Source organism: Silurus meridionalis, chromosome 24, assembly GCF_014805685.1.
Source record: "Silurus meridionalis isolate SWU-2019-XX chromosome 24, ASM1480568v1, whole genome shotgun sequence".
Lineage (NCBI taxonomy): Eukaryota > Metazoa > Chordata > Actinopteri > Siluriformes > Siluridae > Silurus > Silurus meridionalis.
In genome coordinates this window covers 15,797,137-15,805,672 of record NC_060907.1, presented here as the reverse complement: position 1 = coordinate 15,805,672, position 8,536 = coordinate 15,797,137, and the positions used below count along the sequence as shown (strand labels likewise).

The window sequence follows — 8,536 nt, the reverse complement described above, 5'->3', positions numbered from 1 at the left end:
CTTTTGTGGTTATTGCCTTTTGAGTGTTTAATGTAAGAGTGATGTCCCCCTATGCCTAAAGGTTTGCCGCACGCAACGAAAGCAGTCATTATAGCGAGAGAGTTGATATTCTCTGACCTATTTTGAAATACATTTTTGTACCTTAGCCATCTGAAGGGTTTCATTTTTGGGCCTGTGCTCTAAACAGGTTTCTTTCTCCTTCGAGTTCGTTTCGAAGGGGTGGCGTAGTTGCTACAATTTGGCGTAGTCGGCAGGATCGGATCAATTTGGATGTACTCATTCCTTTGTTAGGCTGGGAAGTAGGTAGTGTTTTTGTTTTGTTTGGTTATTTTTTTCAAAGGGAGAAACAGAGATTGACTTCGTGGGACGTCGATATTGTCACTGGACAGGACGTGCTGTGGCGTAAGCTGATGGTCTGCTTTAGCTATGGCAGAGGAGCTGCAACACTTACGGGAGCAGTTGGAGCAACTGCGTGTGGAAAATGAGAGACTGAAACGGCAGACTCAAAATGGAGCTTCAGCAGTTGGTGCTTCAGGTTCAACACTGGAGGGTAATGGACAAAGGAGGGAACAAGCTTTATACTTGCCTAGGGAAAGAAAATGTCCCAAATTTTCTGGTAAAGTGTCATTGGGATCTCTGCCTATTGAAGATTGGATTGAAGAGTTGGAGAGCTGTATTAGGGGGAAACACATGTCAGAGGGGGACAAAGCTTTGTTTGTTTATGATCATTTAGAGGGGAAGCTCGGACTGAAATTAAATTTAGGTCTACGGAAGTTAGAGAGAATTCAACTCAGATGTTTACTGTTTTGTGTGAGTTGTATTGTTCTTCCTTTTCTTATGTTACCTTACAACAGCAATTTTTTGATAGAAAGCAAAAAGAAGGGGAGTCTTTTCAAGAGTTTTCTCATGCTTTGATGGATTTGATGGATAGGATTCGAAAAGCTAACCCTAATGCTATGTCCGACCATCAGGTGGTTCTACGGGACCAGTTCTGTGAGAATGTTTATGACCATACTCTCCGTAGGGAGCTTAAAAGATTGGTAAGGCAAAACCCTTTATGGACGCTTCTTGATCTATACGTAAAGAGGCAATGCGGTGGGTGGAGGAGGGGCCATCTCTCTGAAATAGATCTAGTAGAGTAGCTCCTCACTCACTGGAAACCCAAACTATTGTTACATGCGAAGAGAATAGAATGGTTAGTTCTGAGTTTGCAGAGCTAAAAAATATGATTGTACGCCAGCAAGCACAACTGGATTTGATTTTGAAAACCTTAAGTAGTACAGAGGGGATCTCTAGTAATGTAACTAGGCCCCCTAGAAGTACTAGGTTTCGCCGAACACCTGATGGTCAACCAATATGTGTTAAATGTAATCAGGGTGGCCATATTGCTAGATATTGTACTTATGTACTTCAAACTGGTTTTTCCAATGTCCCAAGCTCCAGTGTTGGTGCAGCTTCTGGACCTGTACCAGGGGTGGAAAACTAGAGCCCCCCAGGGTGCAGAGCCACACGCTGGAAATGGGGACATTGTGCTCAGAATTTGACCAGGGTATGGTTTCAAGTTTGGTAGGATCTTGTCCAACTTTGCAGGTTAAGATGGGAACTGTTGATGTTTGGTGTTTATTGGACACAGGCTCCATGGTTACCACTGTCACTGAAAGTTATTTTAATTTTCACTTTTCAGATTTGGGTAAGGGGGGGCTTCAAGAGTGTGCATGGTTGGCTTTGAAAGCTGCCAATGGCATGGATATTCCATGTGTGGGATATGTAGAACTGGACGTTAGTATATTTGGTGTTACTTTACCTAGTAAAGGCATTTTGATTGTAAAAGACACATGTTCCCCCAGTATGCATGCTCAGAAAGAAAAGATCCCTGCAGTGCTAGGTATGAATATTATTCAGGAATGTTACTCTATTTTATTTAACAAACATGGTGCAGAGCTTTTTCAGGTCCCTCAGGTGCGAACGGCTGCTCCTGCCTGGAGACAGGCACTTCGTTGTTGCCAACAGATAAAAGCCATTTCAGGTTCCGCTTCTATATATGAGGTAAGAACGCGGGGTAAGGTCCCAATTTGCGTTGCCGCAGGCACTATGACTATGGTCCCAGTTACTTGTCCCCAGGTTTCAGGTGCTGTAGTTGAATTTTTTTTAGAACCTTTAGGGCCTGAAGAAAATGCTCTTCCAGAAGGCTTGCTGTTGTCTCCTTCTGTAGTCTATGCTGAGGGAGGGTTAGTATATGCCCCCATTGTTAATGTAAGTGTAGATGTGTGGGTGTCACCTCGTCATACTATAGGCACTGCTTAGGTGGTGAAAGTAGTTAAAACCCAAGGGCCTAATCTAATCATTTCTCCTGAGAATGTTTATATGGCCAATGTTCCTCTCCAGGTGGTGGAACAAGCACCTGGTGATGAGGTAAAGTGGCTTAGTTTTGAAGGACTGGCAAAACAGGAAGTAGAACATGCAAATCATCTTTTGAATAAGTACCAGTCCCTCTTTTCTGTAAGTGAGGGTGATATAGGGTGTTCATCACTAATTACACATGAGATCCCTCTGGTGGATGATAAACCAGTTCGACAGCCATATAGGCAAATCCCTCCTTCTCTGTATGAATCAGTGCGGGCCCATATTCAACAGCTTCTGGATAGTAAAGTAATAAGGGAGAGTAGTAGTCCTTATTCCTCCCCTATTGTCTTGGTACAAAAAAAGGATGGGACAATTAGGATGTGTGTCGATTATCGGCAGCTTAATGCAAAGACCAGGAAAGATGCATACCCGTTGCCCAGAATTTAAGAGTCTCTGGATGCGTTGACTGGGGCAATGTGGTTTTCCACCTTAGATTTAGCCAGTGGGTACAATCAGGTACAAGTGGCCGAGGCTGATAAAGCAAAACTGCTTTCTGTACTCCATTTGGCTTATTTGAGTTCAACCGTATGCCTTTTGGGCTGTGTAATGCTCCAGCAACGTTCCAGAGACTCATGGAATGTATGTTTGGAGATAGGCGGTTCCAATCTTTGTTGTTGTACTTGGACGATATTATTGTTTTTTCGTCTACCGTACAGGAGCATTTGGTACGGTTGGAAGAGGTATTTATTCGGATGCAACATGAGGGTCTTAAGATCAAGCTAAATAAGTGTAGCTTTTTCCAGAAGCAGGACAGTACCTAGGTCATGTCGTACCTAGGCAGCATTGAATGATTGGGGTCGCCCAGAGCATTTGGCGGACCTTCGGTCATTTTTAGGGTTCGCCAGTTATTTTCTAAGTTTTATTGAGGGATTTGCCAAGTTAGCTAGGCCCCTGCATGCACTGGTGACGAAATTGAGTGGTAACAGGAGAAAACGGAAAACCCCACGGTTGCCCTTATGTTCCTTGTGGGATTCTGAGTGTGAGGAGGGTTTTCAGACGTTAAAGACAAAGCTTGTTACGGCACCTGTACTTGCTTATGCTGATTTTAAGAAGCCATTTGTTTTGGAGATTGATGCGAGTCATCAGGGGCTGGGGGCAGTTTTGTCCCAAGAGCAGGGTGGAAAGCTCCGCCCAATTGCTTATGCGAGTAGGGGCTTACAAAAGACTAAGCGAAATATGGAGAACTATAGCTCGATGAAGTTGAAGTGTTTGGCTCTTAAATGGGCAGTATGTGAAAAATTCAGAGAATATCTTTTGGGAAACGAGTTTGTTGTTTATACTGACAATAATCCTCTCTGTCATCTGCAGACATCAAAGTTGGGTGCCCTGGAGCAGTGATGGCTGTCCATGTTGGCTTCTTTTAATTTTGTCATAAAATATCGCCCTGGGAGGGTTAATCGAAATGCAGACGTATTATCTCGTCAGGGTTTGGAAGATGTTTTTCCAGGTACAGAGGTCCCATTAGCACTACGACAGCAGGTTGGGATACATCCCCCGGAACAGGCAGTGGTAAGGGTTAATGAAATTGTTGCACTGCCTGGATGTTCGCAATCAGATTTGCGGTCTTTGCAACAGGCAGACCCTGTTATTGGCCCTGTCATAAAGGCTTGGGATGGGGGTACCCCACTGCAGGCTTCAGAGATGGCGGAGATGGGTCGAGCAGTGAAGGAGTTGTCTAGGCAATGGGATCGATTAAGTGTAAAGGATGGGTGCCTTTATCGTTTAATTTATTCACCGGATGGCCATCAAGAGATCTATCAGTTATTGCTCCCTCAAAACCTCCAAAAGGAAGTGTTAACGAGTTTACATGATGGTCATGGGCACCAAGGGGTAGATAGGACTGTTGAATTGGTTGAACGTCGTTGCTATTGGCCAGGGATGCTGAAAGATGTGGAGCAGTGGTGCCGCGAGTGCCAAAGGGGTATTCTGGCTAATGCGGTTCATCCAAAGGTGAGGTCTGTTATGGGTACATTGCAAGCATCCAAGCCTCATGACATTCTAGCAGTAGATTTTACTATGTTGGAGCCTGCGAGTGATGGAAGAGAGAATGTCTTGGTGCTTACAGATGTATTCTCCAAGTTCACTCAGGCAATTCCCACGAGGGATCAGCGAGCAAGTACAGTAGCTCAGGTATTGGTCCGCAATTGGTTTCAATTGTTTGGGGTGCCTCGTCGTCTTCATTCTGATCAGGGACGAAATTTCGAGAGCAATCTTATCAGTCAGTTGTGTAAACTGAATGGTATACAGAAAAGTCGCACTACCCCTTACCATCCGCAGGGTAATGGGCAGTGCGAATGTTTTAATCGAACCCTACATGACCTATTGCGTACTTTGCCTCCTGAAAAAAAGAAGCAGTGGCCTCAACATTTGCCGCAGCTTGTCTATGCATATAACACCACAGTGCATCATTCGACAGGTGTGAGTCCATATTTCTTTATGTTTGGATCCGAACCCAGATTGCCAGTTGATTTTTTGTTAAATAATCAGTTGGAGATGACTGTGGAAGCACCTGAACAGTGGATTGTGAAACATCAGGATAGACTTCAGGTGGCATATGGGGAAGTGCAAAAAAGGCTGAGTGATAGGGTTGCCCGACGTAACCAGCACCATAAGAGTAGGGTAAATGATAAAGGGTTTTGTGAGGGTGAGTTGGTTTATTTAAGAAACCATCAACGTGGGCGAAATAAAATCCAGGACATGTATGATTCATGTTTGTATAAGGTTGTTCGGGCACCAGGTAAGCAGAGTGCGAAATATTAATTCGCCCCGTTGTCTCGGGAAGGGCCGGCGAAGCAGGTGCATCGGTCAGAAATGCGTCAGGCATTCTATGAACCTGTAGTTGAAGATGTGGGCCCTCCTGTTCTTAGTGTTCTAATTCTAACGAAAGGGCTGGTACTGATTCTGCATTGGAAAGGGATTCTGCCTCAGATAGTGATTCTGTATCGGTTGTAGTATTGCATAATGATTGTGATTTAGTTCCTTTAAGTGTTGGCAGTGAGGACCGCTCAGAGTGTTCTCTTGTCTTAGGGGAGCAGCCGTTGAGCTTGGGGCGTCTGAAAAGAAGTACAGAAGGCCAGCATTCAAACCCTTATAGACTACCAAGAACTGTGGCTGTGGCAGCAGTTAGTGAAGATTCGGATTGAAGAATGAATGTGTTACTTTGGGATTTTACTTATTGTTATCGTCGGGTCGCCTATTCATTTGGGGGGATGGAATGTAGCCAGGCAAGCACCTACCAGTAGGGGTGTGGTTGGCTAATTATCCCAAGACTTTTTAAGCAGGCACTGGGCAAAAGGCCTCGAAATGTGGGCCCTGTTTTGAAAGCACATGGGCTATAGTGCTGCTTTGTTTGGTTGTGTTTGAAGTTGCCCTAGAGGAGCTGCTGGTGTAGATCTGGATAAATGCTTGAACATCAACTGATTGTTATATTTGCTATATGCCAATGAAGATTTATCAATTGCTGTTTCTCCCGTGTTGTTTTTGTTTGGTCCCCTGGTTGGCCGGTCTCAGGAGTGTGCTGCATGGTGGCAGCACGTGTATCGTGTGAATTGTTTGTGTACGAGTCCGGTTGGCCGGGGCTTTTACTTTTATTGATGATACCTTCCCAGCCCTATGCTGCCAGCTTAACTCATGGTGCTTGTATTTTGTGTGCGTGTGTGCATGCCTTTGTTTATGGGATTTAAGTTTGCTGTGTTTTCTTTTGTGGTTATTGCCTTTTGAGTGTTAATGTAAGAGGGATGTCCCCCTATGCCTAAAGGTTTGCCGCACGCAACGAAAGCAGTCATTATAGCGAGAGAGTTGAGCTGGCTGTTAACCTCTTTGAGAGCTGGGACCAATTCTGGATGAGCTACTGGTATCAATTATTTAATGTTTAGGTGTTTTTGTACCTTAACCATCTGAAGGGTTTTGTTTTTGGGCCTGTGCTCTAAACAGGTTTCTTTCTCCTTCGAGTTCGTTTCGAAGGGGTGGCATAGTTGCTACACACACATAATGTGGTAAGAAATAATTACATTTCTTACAGCTAAACAATGTTGAGGTGTGCAGTGATGGTAAACAATTTTAAATTGTAGTCCTGTGTCAGTGTGGCAGACTGCTGACACAGTCCAAATCCATCCTGAGAGCTACTGTCTTACTCTGTAATTTCATGGATTCACAGGCAGTTGATGAGAAACCATACCCAGCCGCACAGAGTGGCCTCCAATCAAAGAGAACACCATCTAGAGGCAGCCCAGGATGAAGCAAGCAGATCTAAGGTAGGAAGAGGTGCAGGAAAAGTGTTCACTGGTACTTCAGGAGCATGTTTAACTTTAACAAATGGCTCTATATTTAAAAGAGCTAGACTCCAAACTGCTACACTACAACCGCAACTGTGCCACCTACATTATTTGGAGCAGTTCAGAATCAATATTTGTCTAATAAAATGACAAAAACATAAAAAATGTAATTAAAATACAACCTACTGACGAGAGATGCAGACTTATAATTTGCACCGCTCCTCAGAGGCTGTAATCCAGTGGTACCGCTCGTATTCAATGGTCTGGAAGTGGCGAACAAATCCTTTCTCTGGCTGAGACAAGCTAGCTAGCTTCGGGGTTGACCGACCTTCTCACAATGTCTAGCTTTTCTTGAAAATGGATTTTTAAGAATGTCAGTGGCCAAATCAATTTCTCTTCCTCGGTAGGCATAAAAATGTCTAACTCAGATGTATTAATTTGTGCAGCTCGCTACACACGTGTTTTGCCAGTCGAACTTGGCTGTAACAGTTTCCCTCTGACCAACCAATCAGAGGATGGAAAAATGTTGATGCTATTCTGGGGCAGCTAGCTGGCCCTGTGAGGCGAATTTGAAATCTGATTGGTTAAAGGAACAGACCCATTAATAATAGAGACTGAAGTAAAACGGCCAGCAGTATTCCCTTTGAAGGCCCTGGGCAGATAAGATTGACATGGCAGCACATAAAGGCTGAAATCTAATTGGACAAAAAAATCTAACATCCACATACATGGAAGCAGTGCAGCCAAGATAAATGCTACGAAATGAAGAGAATAAACTGTTGTTAATAAATTAATACAATTTCATGGAACAAATATTAGAATTTAGGTTGTAAATGTAGGTCAGCGCTTCTGATAGTCTTTAGGCCAGCAGAGAACGCTTTGCTGGCCCTGACCACCCACCACTGAAAATGACAATAAAACGACTTGACTCGAAATTTCTACCTAAGACATCTAATTTGTCTCCTCTTCATGGCGGCTCTCTCTTCAGATGATCCACTGTTGTGGATGTGGTCATGTAATCATCAAAGCTCTTAAATGCACAGTGTTTACATGCTTTGTGGTTGTATTGCAGGTGAGCCAGACACAGACATTTTTTTCAGTGTTCTTCATCTGTAGTACTGTTTTGCTGTAGTTCAATTACTGAGTTAATTCAATCATGCCCAAAGGAGGAAATGACGTACAATGTGTTGCTGGAACTCCACTCTTCCATGTCTGAGGTTAAGAAAGAATGTGTAATTTAACACTATTAAGACATTAGACCACACGTGCGAGCCTGAACTTCTGGTAAACAAGACCTAGTAGTCAGATTTACATAACACAGCTGGATAGAGGAGTCACTGCAAGAAATGCGTCATACAGATATGTCTTTAGAACCGTAACAACTAGCTCATGTAACAAATTATGGCCATCTGAATGCTTAGGAAATGCATATTTTGATGATTGTTCAGTATATTCAAATATATTTCCACATGCAGACAAAAAATCTATATATAACACTCTCTCTCTCTCTCTCTCTCTCTAAAAATGTGTGTAATATATATATATATATATATATATATATATATATGTGTGTGTGTATCTTTATGAACATCTCCATTTTTAAAGTAGGTCAACTGCAACTGAACCTATTATGCTGTTTTGTATGCTTTCCAAAGGGTTCTCTCATCGTCGTTTTCAACCCACATACTTAGATCCTTCTGCAAATCCCTCTGTGAAAATTCAGGCACATTTGTGTGACATTTGTTTATTTTATTATCATCAAAAGTTCTGTTTTGGCAGGCTCTGACCATGCCAGTAGCCAAAACAGCCCTAACTTTACTTCCATCACCATCTAAAAGGTGGAAATCCCCTGGCAATAG

General features: G+C 43.2%; 1 long non-coding RNA gene across 1 annotated transcript; it reads left to right on the top strand.

Moving 5' to 3' along the window:
• Positions 1–236: 236 nt before the first annotated feature.
• On the top strand, positions 237–6,583 carry LOC124378307. Its single transcript, XR_006924199.1, has 3 exons — positions 237–299; positions 390–550; positions 6,560–6,583. It is a non-coding gene; the product is annotated as an uncharacterized LOC124378307 (long non-coding RNA).
• The last annotated feature ends 1,953 nt before the right edge of the window (positions 6,584–8,536 follow it).